The sequence below is a fragment of the Salvelinus alpinus genome, chromosome 27, assembly GCF_045679555.1.
Source record: "Salvelinus alpinus chromosome 27, SLU_Salpinus.1, whole genome shotgun sequence".
NCBI lineage: Eukaryota > Metazoa > Chordata > Actinopteri > Salmoniformes > Salmonidae > Salvelinus > Salvelinus alpinus.
In genome coordinates this window covers 4,953,485-4,968,094 of record NC_092112.1, presented here as the reverse complement: position 1 = coordinate 4,968,094, position 14,610 = coordinate 4,953,485, and positions in this window count along the sequence as shown.

Sequence of the window (14,610 nt, the reverse complement as noted above, 5' to 3'; positions counted from 1 at the left end):
GACCAGAGAGGACAACCACCTCTCCATTTAGAACTGGACCAGAGAGGCCAACCACCTCTCCATTTAGAACTGGACCAGAGAGGCCAACCACCTCTCCATTTAGAACTGGACCAGAGAGGTCAACCACCTCTCCATTTAGAACTGGACCAGAGAGGCCAACCACCTCTCCATTTAGAACTGGACCAGAGAGGCCAACCACCTCTACATTTAGAACATGACCAGAGAGGTCAACCACCTCTCCATTTAGAACTGGACCAGAGAGGCCAACCACCTCTCCATTTAGAACTGGACCAGAGAGGCCAACCCTCTCTCCATTTAGAACTGGACCAGAGAGGTCAACCACCTCTCCATTTAGAACTGGACCAGAGAGGCCAACCACCTCTCCATTTAGAACTGGACCAGAGAGGCCAACCACCTCTCCATTTAGAACTGGACCAGAGAGGCCAACCACCTCTCCATTTAGAACTGGACCAGAGAGGTCAACCACCTCTCCATTTAGAACTGGACCAGAGAGGTCAACCACCTCTCCATTTAGAACTGGACCAGAGAGGCCAACCACCTCTCCATTTAGAACTGGACCAGAGAGGTCAACCACCTCTCCATTTAGAACTGGACCAGAGAGGCCAACCACCTCTCCATTTAGAACTGGACCAGAGAGGCCAACCACCTCTCCATTTAGAACTGGACCAGAGAGGCCAACCACCTCTCCATTTAGAACTGGACCAGAGAGGTCAACCACCTCTCCATTTAGAACTGGACCAGAGAGGCCAACCACCTCTCCATTTAGAACTGGACCAGAGAGGCCAACCACCTCTCCATTTAGAACTGGACCAGAGAGGCCAACCACCTCTACATTTAGAACATGACCAGAGAGGTCAACCACCTCTCCATTTAGAACTGGACCAGAGAGGCCAACCACCTCTCCATTTAGAACTGGACCAGAGAGGCCAACCACCTCCCCATTTAGAACTGGACCAGAGAGGCCAACCACCTCTCCATTTAGAACTGGACCAGAGAGGCCAACCACCTCTCCATTTAGAACTGGACCAGAGAGGCCAACCACCTCTCCATTTAGAACTGGACCAGAGAGGCCAACCACCTCTCCATTTAGAACTGGACCAGAGAGGCCAACCACCTCTCCATTTAGAACTGGACCAGAGAGGTCAACCACCTCTCCATTTAGAACTGGACCAGAGAGGCCAACCACCTCTACATTTAGAACATGACCAGAGAGGTCAACCACCTCTCCATTTAGAACTGGACCAGAGAGGCCAACCACCTCTCCATTTAGAACTGGACCAGAGAGGCCAACCACCTCTCCATTTAGAACTGGACCAGAGAGGTCAACCACCTCTCCATTTAGAACTGGACCAGAGAGGCCAACCACCTCTCCATTTAGAACTGGACCAGAGAGGCCAACCACCTCTCCATTTAGAACTGGACCAGAGAGGCCAACCACCTCTCCATTTAGAACTGGACCAGAGAGGCCAACCACCTCTCCATTTAGAACTGGACCAGAGAGGTCAACCCTCTCTCCATTTAGAACTGGACCAGAGAGGCCAACCACCTCTCCATTTAGAACTGGACCAGAGAGGCCAACCACCTCTCCATTTAGAACTGGACCAGAGAGGCCAACCACCTCTCCATTTAGAACTGGACCAGAGAGGCCAACCACCTCTCCATTTAGAACTGGACCAGAGAGGCCAACCACCTCTCCATTTAGAACTGGACCAGAGAGGCCAACCACCTCTCCATTTAGAACTGGACCAGAGAGGCCAACCACCTCTCCATTTAGAACTGGACCAGAGAGGTCAACCACCTCTCCATTTAGAACTGGACCAGAGAGGCCAACCACCTCTCCATTTAGAACTGGACCAGAGAGGTCAACCACCTCTCCATTTAGAACTGGACCAGAGAGGTCAACCACCTCTCCATTTAGAACTGGACCAGAGAGGCCAACCACCTCTCCATTTAGAACTGGACCAGAGAGGACAACCACCTCTACATTTAGAACATGACCAGAGAGGTCAACCACCTCTCCATTTAGAACTGGACCAGAGAGGCCAACCACCTCTCCATTTAGAACTGGACCAGAGAGGTCAACCACCTCTCCATTTAGAACTGGACCAGAGAGGCCAACCACCTCTCCATTTAGAACTGGACCAGAGAGGCCAACCACCTCTCCATTTAGAACTGGACCAGAGAGGTCAACCCTCTCTCCATTTAGAACTGGACCAGAGAGGCCAACCACCTCTCCATTTAGAACTGGACCAGAGAGGCCAAACACCTTTCCATTTAGAACATGACCAGAGAGGCCAAACACCTCTCCGTTTAGAACTGGACCAGAGAGGCCAACCACCTCTCCATTTAGAACTGGACCAGAGAGGTCAACCACCTCTCCATTTAGAACTGGACCAGAGAGGTCAACCACCTTTCCATTTAGAACATGACCAGAGAGGCCAAACACCTCTCCATTTAGAACTGGACCAGAGAGGTCAACCACCTTTCCATTTAGAACTGGACCAGAGAGGTCAACCACCTCTCCGTTTAGAACTGGACCAGAGAGGCCAACCACCTCTCCATTTAGAACTGGACCAGAGAGGCCAACCACCTCTCCATTTAGAACTGGACCAGAGAGGTCAACCACCTCTCCATTTAGAACTGGACCAGAGAGGTCAACCACCTCTCCATTTAGAACTGGACCAGAGAGGCCAACCACCTCTCCATTTAGAACTGGACCAGAGAGGTCAACCACCTCTCCATTTAGAACTGGACCAGAGAGGTCAACCACCTTTCCATTTAGAACTGGACCAGAGAGGTCAACCACCTTTCCATTTAGAACAGGACCAGAGAGGACAACCACCTCTCCATTTAGAACTGGACCAGAGAGGTCAACCACCTTTCCATTTAGAACATGACCAGAGAGGCCAAACACCTCTCCGTTTAGAACTGGACCAGAGAGGCCAACCACCTCTCCATTTAGAACTGGACCAGAGAGGCCAACCACCTCTCCATTTAGAACTGGACCAGAGAGGTCAACCCTCTCTCCATTTAGAACTGGACCAGAGAGGCCAACCACCTCTCCATTTAGAACTGGACCAGAGAGGCCAACCACCTCTCCATTTAGAACTGGACCAGAGAGGCCAACCACCTCTCCATTTAGAACTGGACCAGAGAGGCCAACCACCTCTCCATTTAGAACTGGACCAGAGAGGTCAACCACCTCTCCATTTAGAACTGGACCAGAGAGGCCAACCACCTCTCCATTTAGAACTGGACCAGAGAGGACAACCACCTCTCCATTTAGAACTGGACCAGAGAGGTCAACCACCTCTCCATTTAGAACTGGACCAGAGAGGCCAACCACCTCTCCATTTAGAACTGGACCAGAGAGGTCAACCACCTCTCCATTTAGAACTGGACCAGAGAGGTCAACCACCTCTCCATTTAGAACTGGACCAGAGAGGCCAACCACCTCTCCATTTAGAACTGGACCAGAGAGGCCAACCACCTCTACATTTAGAACTGGACCAGAGAGGTCAACCACCTCTCCATTTAGAACTGGACCAGAGAGGCCAACCACCTCTCCATTTAGAACTGGACCAGAGAGGCCAACCACCTCTCCATTTAGAACTGGACCAGAGAGGCCAACCACCTCTCCATTTAGAACTGGACCAGAGAGGTCAACCCTCTCTCCATTTAGAACTGGACCAGAGAGGCCAACCACCTCTCCATTTAGAACTGGACCAGAGAGGCCAACCACCTCTCCATTTAGAACTGGACCAGAGAGGTCAACCACCTCTCCATTTAGAACTGGACCAGAGAGGTCAACCACCTCTCCATTTAGAACTGGACCAGAGAGGACAACCACCTCTCCATTTAGAACTGGACCAGAGAGGCCAACCACCTCTCCATTTAGAACTGGACCAGAGAGGCCAACCACCTCTCCATTTAGAACTGGACCAGAGAGGCCAACCACCTCTCCATTTAGAACAGGACCAGAGAGGCCAACCACCTCTCCATTTAGAACTGGACCAGAGAGGTCAACCACCTCTCCATTTAGAACTGGACCAGAGAGGCCAACCACCTCTCCATTTAGAACTGGACCAGAGAGGCCAACCACCTCTCCATTTAGAACAGGACCAGAGAGGCCAACCACCTCTCCATTTAGAACTGGACCAGAGAGGTCAAACACCTCTCCATTTAGAACTGGACCAGAGAGGCCAACCCTCTCTCCATTTAGAACTGGACCAGAGAGGCCAACCACCTCTCCATTTAGAACTGGACCAGAGAGGTCAACCACCTCTCCATTTAGAACTGGACCAGAGAGGCCAACCACCTCTCCATTTAGAACATATGCCAGAGAGGCCAACCACCTCTCCATTTAGAACTGGACCAGAGAGGCCAACCACCTCTCCATTTAGAACTGGACCAGAGAGGCCAACCAACTCTCCATTTAGAACTGGGCCAGAGAGGCCAACCACCTCTCCATTTAGAACTGGACCAGAGAGGTCAACCACCTCTCCATTTAGAACTGGACCAGAGAGGCCAACCACCTCTCCATTTAGAACTGGACCAGAGAGGACAACCACCTCTCCATTTAGAACTGGACCAGAGAGGCCAACCACCTCTCCATTTAGAACTGGACCAGAGAGGACAACCACCTCTCCATTTAGAACTGGACCAGAGAGGCCAACCACCTCTCCATTTAGAACTGGACCAGAGAGGTCAACCACCTCTCCATTTAGAACTGGACCAGAGAGGCCAACCACCTCTCCATTTAGAACTGGACCAGAGAGGTCAACCACCTCTCCATTTAGAACTGGACCAGAGAGGTCAACCACCTCTCCATTTAGAACTGGACCAGAGAGGCCAACCACCTCTCCATTTAGAACTGGACCAGAGAGGCCAACCACCTCTACATTTAGAACATGACCAGAGAGGTCAACCACCTCTCCATTTAGAACTGGACCAGAGAGGCCAACCACCTCTCCATTTAGAACTGGACCAGAGAGGCCAACCACCTCTCCATTTAGAACTGGACCAGAGAGGTCAACCACCTCTCCATTTAGAACTGGACCAGAGAGGCCAACCACCTCTCCATTTAGAACTGGACCAGAGAGGCCAACCACCTCTCCATTTAGAACTGGACCAGAGAGGCCAACCACCTCTCCATTTAGAACTGGACCAGAGAGGTCAACCACCTCTCCATTTAGAACTGGACCAGAGAGGTCAACCACCTCTCCATTTAGAACTGGACCAGAGAGGCCAACCACCTCTCCATTTAGAACTGGACTAGAGAGGCCAACCCTCTCTCCATTTAGAACTGGACCAGAGAGGCCAACCACCTCTCCATTTAGAACTGGACCAGAGAGGCCAACCCTCTCTCCATTTAGAACTGGACCAGAGAGGCCAACCACCTCTCCATTTAGAACTGGACTAGAGAGGCCAACCCTCTCTCCATTTAGAACTGGACCAGAGAGGCCAACCACCTCTCCATTTAGAACTGGACCAGAGAGGACAACCACCTCTCCATTTAGAACTGGACCAGAGAGGTCAACCACCTCTCCATTTAGAACTGGACCAGAGAGGCCAACCACCTCTCCATTTAGAACTGGACCAGAGAGGTCAACCACCTCTCCATTTAGAACTGGACCAGAGAGGCCAACCACCTCTCCATTTAGAACTGGACCAGAGAGGTCAACCACCTCTCCATTTAGAACTGGACCAGAGAGGTCAACCACCTCTCCATTTAGAACTGGACCAGAGAGGCCAACCACCTCTCCATTTAGAACTGGACCAGAGAGGCCAACCACCTCTACATTTAGAACTGGACCAGAGAGGCCAACCACCTCTCCATTTAGAACTGGACCAGAGAGGCCAACCACCTCTCCATTTAGAACTGGACCAGAGAGGTCAACCCTCTCTCCATTTAGAACTGGACCAGAGAGGACAACCACCTCTCCATTTAGAACTGGACCAGAGAGGCCAACCACCTCTCCATTTAGAACTGGACCAGAGAGGTCAACCACCTCTCCATTTAGAACTGGACCAGAGAGGCCAACCACCTCTCCATTTAGAACTGGACCAGAGAGGCCAACCACCTCTCCATTTAGAACTGGACCAGAGAGGCCAACCACCTCTCCATTTAGAACTGGACCAGAGAGGCCAACCCTCTCTCCATTTAGAACTGGACCAGAGAGGCCAACCACCTCTCCATTTAGAACTGGACCAGAGAGGCCAACCACCTCTCCATTTAGAACTGGACCAGAGAGGCCAACCACCTCTCCATTTAGAACTGGACCAGAGAGGCCAACCACCTCTCCATTTAGAACTGGACCAGAGAGGCCAACCACCTCTCCATTTAGAACTGGACCAGAGAGGACAACCACCTCTCCATTTAGAACTGGACCAGAGAGGCCAACCACCTCTCCATTTAGAACTGGACCAGAGAGGTCAACCCTCTCTCCATTTAGAACTGGACCAGAGAGGCCAACCACCTCTCCATTTAGAACTGGACCAGAGAGGCCAACCACCTCTCCATTTAGAACTGGACCAGAGAGGCCAACCACCTCTCCATTTAGAACTGGACCAGAGAGGCCAACCACCTCTCCATTTAGAACTGGACCAGAGAGGCCAACCACCTCTCCATTTAGAACAGGACCAGAGAGGCCAACCACCTCTCCATTTAGAACTGGACCAGAGAGGCCAACCACCTCTCCATTTAGAACTGGACCAGAGAGGCCAACCACCTCTCCATTTAGAACTGGACCAGAGAGGCCAACCACCTCTCCATTTAGAACTGGACCAGAGAGGCCAACCACCTCTCCATTTAGAACTGGACCAGAGAGGCCAACCACCTCTCCATTTAGAACTGGACCAGAGAGGCCAACCACCTCCTCATTTAGAACTGGACTAGAGAGGTCAACCCTCTCTCCATTTAGAACTGGACCAGAGAGGCCAACCACCTCTCCATTTAGAACTGGACCAGAGAGGCCAACCACCTCTCCATTTAGAACTGGACCAGAGAGGCCAACCACCTCTCCATTTAGAACTGGACCAGAGAGGCCAACCACCTCTCCATTTAGAACTGGACTAGAGAGGTCAACCCTCTCTCCATTTAGAACTGGACCAGAGAGGCCAACCACCTCTACATTTAGAACATGACCAGAGAGGCCAAACACCTCTCCGTTTAGAACTGGACCAGAGAGGCCAACCACCTCTCCATTTAGAACTGGACCAGAGAGGCCAACCACCTCTACATTTAGAACATGACCAGAGAGGCCAAACACCTCTCCGTTTAGAACTGGACCAGAGAGGCCAACCACCTCTCCATTTAGAACTGGACCAGAGAGGTCAACCACCTCTCCATTTAGAACTGGACCAGAGAGGCCAACCACCTCTCCATTTAGAACTGGACCAGAGAGGCCAACCACCTCTCCATTTAGAACTGGACCAGAGAGGACAACCACCTCTCCATTTAGAACTGGACCAGAGAGGCCAACCACCTCTCCATTTAGAACTGGACCAGAGAGGTCAACCACCTCTCCATTTAGAACTGGACCAGAGAGGCCAACCACCTCTCCATTTAGAACTGGACCAGAGAGGCCAACCACCTCTCCATTTAGAACTGGACCAGAGAGGCCAACCACCTCTCCATTTAGAACTGGACCAGAGAGGCCAACCACCTCTCCATTTAGAACTGGACCAGAGAGGCCAACCACCTCTCCATTTAGAACTGGACCAGAGAGGCCAACCACCTCTCCATTTAGAACTGGACCAGAGAGGCCAACCACCTCTCCATTTAGAACTGGACCAGAGAGGTCAACCACCTCTCCATTTAGAACTGGACCAGAGAGGCCAACCACCTCTCCATTTAGAACTGGACCAGAGAGGTCAACCACCTCTCCATTTAGAACTGGACCAGAGAGGCCAACCACCTCTCCATTTAGAACTGGACCAGAGAGGCCAACCACCTCTACATTTAGAACATGACCAGAGAGGTCAACCACCTCTCCATTTAGAACTGGACCAGAGAGGCCAACCACCTCTCCATTTAGAACTGGACCAGAGAAGCCAACCACCTCTCCATTTAGAACTGGACCAGAGAGGACAACCCTCTCTCCATTTAGAACTGGACCAGAGAGGCCAACCACCTCTCCATTTAGAACTGGACCAGAGAGGCCAACCACCTCTCCATTTAGAACTGGACCAGAGAGGTCAACCACCTCTCCATTTAGAACTGGACCAGAGAGGCCAACCACCTCTCCATTTAGAACTGGACCAGAGAGGCCAACCACCTCTCCATTTAGAACTGGACCAGAGAGGTCAACCACCTCTCCATTTAGAACTGGACCAGAGAGGCCAACCACCTCTCCATTTAGAACTGGACCAGAGAGGCCAACCACCTCTCCATTTAGAACTGGACCAGAGAGGTCAACCACCTCTCCATTTAGAACAGGACCAGAGAGGCCAACCACCTCTCCATTTAGAACTGGACCAGAGAGGCCAACCACCTCTCCATTTAGAACTGGACCAGAGAGGTCAACCACCTCTCCATTTAGAACTGGACCAGAGAGGCCAACCACCTCTCCATTTAGAACTGGACCAGAGAGGACAACCACCTCTCCATTTAGAACTGGACCAGAGAGGCCAACCACCTCTCCATTTAGAACTGGACCAGAGAGGTCAACCCTCTCTCCATTTAGAACTGGACCAGAGAGGCCAACCACCTCTCCATTTAGAACTGGACCAGAGAGGCCAACCACCTCTCCATTTAGAACTGGACCAGAGAGGCCAACCACCTCTCCATTTAGAACTGGACCAGAGAGGCCAACCACCTCTCCATTTAGAACTGGACCAGAGAGGCCAACCACCTCTCCATTTAGAACATGACCAGAGAGGCCAAACACCTCTCCATTTAGAACTGGACTAGAGAGGCCAAACTTCTCTCCGTTTAGAACTGGACCAGAGAGGTCAACCACCTTTCCATTTAGAACATGACCAGAGAGGCCAACCACCTCTCCATTTAGAACTGGACCAGAGAGGCCAACCACCTCTCCATTTAGAACTGGACCAGAGAGGCCAACCACCTCCTCATTTAGAACTGGACTAGAGAGGTCAACCCTCTCTCCATTTAGAACTGGACCAGAGAGGCCAACCACCTCTCCATTTAGAACTGGACCAGAGAGGCCAACCACCTCTCCATTTAGAACTGGACCAGAGAGGCCAACCACCTCTCCATTTAGAACTGGACCAGAGAGGCCAACCACCTCTCCATTTAGAACTGGACTAGAGAGGTCAACCCTCTCTCCATTTAGAACTGGACCAGAGAGGCCAACCACCTCTACATTTAGAACATGACCAGAGAGGCCAAACACCTCTCCGTTTAGAACTGGACCAGAGAGGCCAACCACCTCTCCATTTAGAACTGGACCAGAGAGGCCAACCACCTCTACATTTAGAACATGACCAGAGAGGCCAAACACCTCTCCGTTTAGAACTGGACCAGAGAGGCCAACCACCTCTCCATTTAGAACTGGACCAGAGAGGTCAACCACCTCTCCATTTAGAACTGGACCAGAGAGGCCAACCACCTCTCCATTTAGAACTGGACCAGAGAGGCCAACCACCTCTCCATTTAGAACTGGACCAGAGAGGACAACCACCTCTCCATTTAGAACTGGACCAGAGAGGCCAACCACCTCTCCATTTAGAACTGGACCAGAGAGGTCAACCACCTCTCCATTTAGAACTGGACCAGAGAGGCCAACCACCTCTCCATTTAGAACTGGACCAGAGAGGCCAACCACCTCTCCATTTAGAACTGGACCAGAGAGGCCAACCACCTCTCCATTTAGAACTGGACCAGAGAGGCCAACCACCTCTCCATTTAGAACTGGACCAGAGAGGCCAACCACCTCTCCATTTAGAACTGGACCAGAGAGGCCAACCACCTCTCCATTTAGAACTGGACCAGAGAGGCCAACCACCTCTCCATTTAGAACTGGACCAGAGAGGTCAACCACCTCTCCATTTAGAACTGGACCAGAGAGGCCAACCACCTCTCCATTTAGAACTGGACCAGAGAGGTCAACCACCTCTCCATTTAGAACTGGACCAGAGAGGCCAACCACCTCTCCATTTAGAACTGGACCAGAGAGGCCAACCACCTCTACATTTAGAACATGACCAGAGAGGTCAACCACCTCTCCATTTAGAACTGGACCAGAGAGGCCAACCACCTCTCCATTTAGAACTGGACCAGAGAAGCCAACCACCTCTCCATTTAGAACTGGACCAGAGAGGACAACCCTCTCTCCATTTAGAACTGGACCAGAGAGGCCAACCACCTCTCCATTTAGAACTGGACCAGAGAGGCCAACCACCTCTCCATTTAGAACTGGACCAGAGAGGTCAACCACCTCTCCATTTAGAACTGGACCAGAGAGGCCAACCACCTCTCCATTTAGAACTGGACCAGAGAGGCCAACCACCTCTCCATTTAGAACTGGACCAGAGAGGTCAACCACCTCTCCATTTAGAACTGGACCAGAGAGGCCAACCACCTCTCCATTTAGAACTGGACCAGAGAGGCCAACCACCTCTCCATTTAGAACTGGACCAGAGAGGTCAACCACCTCTCCATTTAGAACAGGACCAGAGAGGCCAACCACCTCTCCATTTAGAACTGGACCAGAGAGGCCAACCACCTCTCCATTTAGAACTGGACCAGAGAGGTCAACCACCTCTCCATTTAGAACTGGACCAGAGAGGCCAACCACCTCTCCATTTAGAACTGGACCAGAGAGGACAACCACCTCTCCATTTAGAACTGGACCAGAGAGGCCAACCACCTCTCCATTTAGAACTGGACCAGAGAGGTCAACCCTCTCTCCATTTAGAACTGGACCAGAGAGGCCAACCACCTCTCCATTTAGAACTGGACCAGAGAGGCCAACCACCTCTCCATTTAGAACTGGACCAGAGAGGCCAACCACCTCTCCATTTAGAACTGGACCAGAGAGGCCAACCACCTCTCCATTTAGAACTGGACCAGAGAGGCCAACCACCTCTCCATTTAGAACATGACCAGAGAGGCCAAACACCTCTCCATTTAGAACTGGACTAGAGAGGCCAAACTTCTCTCCGTTTAGAACTGGACCAGAGAGGTCAACCACCTTTCCATTTAGAACATGACCAGAGAGGCCAAACACCTCTCCGTTTAGAACTGGACCAGAGAGGCCAACCACCTCTCCATTTAGAACTGGACCAGAGAGGTCAACCACCTCTCTATTTAGAACTGGACCAGAGAGGACAACCACCTCTCCATTTAGAACTGGACCAGAGAGGTCAACCACCTCTCCATTTAGAACTGGACCAGAGAGGACAACCACCTCTCCATTTAGAACTGGACCAGAGAGGCCAACCACCTCTCCATTTAGAACTGGACCAGAGAGGACAACCACCTCTCCATTTAGAACTGGACCAGAGAGGCCAACCACCTCTCCATTTAGAACTGGACCAGAGAGGCCAACCACCTCTCCATTTAGAACTGGACCAGAGAGGCCAACCACCTCTCCATTTAGAACTGGACCAGAGAGGCCAACCACCTCTCCATTTAGAACTGGACTAGAAAGGCCAACCCTCTCTCCATTTAGAACTGGACCAGAGAGGCCAACCCTCTCTCCATTTAGAACTGGACCAGAGAGGCCAACCACCTCTCCATTTAGAACTGGACCAGAGAGGCCAACCCTCTCTCCATTTAGAACTGGACCAGAGAGGCCAACCCTCTCTCCATTTAGAACTGGACCAGAGAGCTCAACCACCTCTCCATTTAGAACTTGACCAGAGAGGCCAACCACCTCTCCATTTAGAACTGGACCAGAGAGGTCAACCACCTCTCCTTTTAGAACTGGACCAGAGAGGCCAACCACCTCTCCATTTAGAACTGGACCAGAGAGGCCAACCCTCTCTCCATTTAGAACTGGACCAGAGAGGTCAACCACCTTTCCATTTAGAACTGGACCAGAGAGGCCAACCACCTCTCCATTTAGAACAGGACCAGAGAGGACAACCCTCTCTCCATTTAGAACAGGACCAGAGAGGACAACCACCTCTCCATTTAGAACAGGGCCAGAGAGGCCAACCACCTCTCCATTTAGAACTGGACCAGAGAGGCCAACCACCTCTCCATTTAGAACTGGACCAGAGAGGCCAACCACCTCTCCATTTAGAACTGGACCAGAGAGGCCAACAGCCTCTCCATTTAGAACTGGACCAGAGAGGCCAACCACCTCTCCATTTAGAACAGGACCAGAGAGGACAACCACCTCTCCATTTAGAACTGGACCAGAGAGGACAACCACCTCTCCATTTAGAACTGGACCAGAGAGGACAACCACCTCTCCATTTAGAACTGGACCAGAGAGGCCAACCACCTCTCCATTTAGAACTGGACCAGAGAGGCCAACCACCTCTCCATTTAGAACTGGACCAGAGAGGCCAAACACCTCTCCATTTAGAACTGGACCAGAGAGGACAACCACCTCTCCATTTAGAACTGGACCAGAGAGGCCAACCACCTCTCCATTTAGAACTGGACCAGAGAGGTCAACCCTCTCTCCATTTAGAACTGGACCAGAGAGGCCAACCACCTCTCCATTTAGAACTGGACCAGAGAGGCCAACCACCTCTCCATTTAGAACTGGACCAGAGAGGTCAACCACCTCTCCATTTAGAACATGACCAGAGAGGCCAACCACCTCTCCATTTAGAACTGGACCAGAGAGGACAACCACCTCTCCATTTAGAACTGGACCAGAGAGGCCAACCACCTCTCCATTTAGAACTGAACCAGAGAGGTCAACCACCTCTCCATTTAGAACTGGACCAGAGAGGTCAACCACCTCTCCATTTAGAACTGGACCAGAGAGGCCAACCCTCTCTCCATTTAGAACTGGACCAGAGAGGCCAACCCTCTCTCCATTTAGAACTGGACCAGAGAGGACAACCACCTCTCCATTTAGAACTGGACCAGAGAAGCCAACCACCTCTCCATTTAGAACTGGACCAGAGAGGCCAACCACCTCTCCATTTAGAACTGGACCAGAGAGGCCAACCACCTCTCCATTTAGAACTGGACCAGAGAGGCCAACCACCTCTCCATTTAGAACTGGACCAGAGAGGCCAACCACCTCTCCATTTAGAACTGGACCAGAGAGGCCAACCACCTCTCCATTTAGAACTGGACCAGAGAGGACAACCACCTCTCCATTTAGAACTGGACCAGAGAGGTCAACCCTCTCTCCATTTAGAACTGGACCAGAGAGGCCAACCACCTCTCCATTTAGAACTGGACCAGAGAGGCCAACCACCTCTACATTTAGAACATGACCAGAGAGGCCAACCACCTCTCCATTTAGAACTGGACCAGAGAGGCCAACCCTCTCTCCATTTAGAACTGGACCAGAGAGGCCAACCCTCTCTCCATTTAGAACTGGACCAGAGAGGACAACCACCTCTACATTTAGAACTGGACCAGAGAGGTCAACCACCTCTCCATTTAGAACTGGACCAGAGAGGTCAACCACCTCTCCATTTAGAACTGGACCAGAGAGGCCAACCCTCTCTCCATTTAGAACTGGACCAGAGAGGCCAACCACCTCTCCATTTAGAACTGGACCAGAGAGGTCAACCACCTCTCCATTTAGAACTGGACCAGAGAGGCCAACCACCTCTCCATTTAGAACTGGACCAGAGAGGTCAACCACCTCTCCATTTAGAACTGGACCAGAGAGGCCAACCACCTCTCCATTTAGAACTGGACCAGAGAGGCCAACCACCTCTCCATTTAGAACTGGACCAGAGAGGTCAACCACCTCTCCATTTAGAACTGGACCACAGAGGACAACCACCTCTCCATTTAGAACTGGACCAGAGAGGCCAACCACCTCTCCATTTAGAACTGGACCAGAGAGGTCAACCACCTCTCCATTTAGAACTGGACCAGAGAGGCCAACCACCTCTCCATTTAGAACTGGACCAGAGAGGTCAACCACCTCTCCATTTAGAACTGGACCAGAGAGGCCAACCACCTCTCCATTTAGAACTGGACCAGAGAGGACAACCACCTCTCCATTTAGAACTGGACCAGAGAGGCCAACCACCTCTCCATTTAGAACTGGACCAGAGAGGTCAACCACCTCTCCATTTAGAACTGGACCAGAGAGGCCAACCACCTCTCCATTTAGAACTGGACCAGAGAGGCCAACCACCTCTCCATTTAGAACTGGACCAGAGAGGCCAACCACCTCTCCATTTAGAACTGGACCAGAGAGGCCAACCACCTCTCCATTTAGAACTGGACCAGAGAGGACAACCACCTCTCCATTTAGAACTGGACCAGAGAGGTCAACCACCTCTCCATTTAGAACTGGACCAGAGAGGCCAACCACCTCTCCATTTAGAACTGGACCAGAGAGGTCAACCACCTCTCCATTTAGAACTGGACCAGAGAGGCCAACCACCTCTCCATTTAGAACTGGACCAGAGAGGCCAACCACCTCTCCATTTAGAACTGGACCAGAGAGGCCAACCACCTCTCCATTT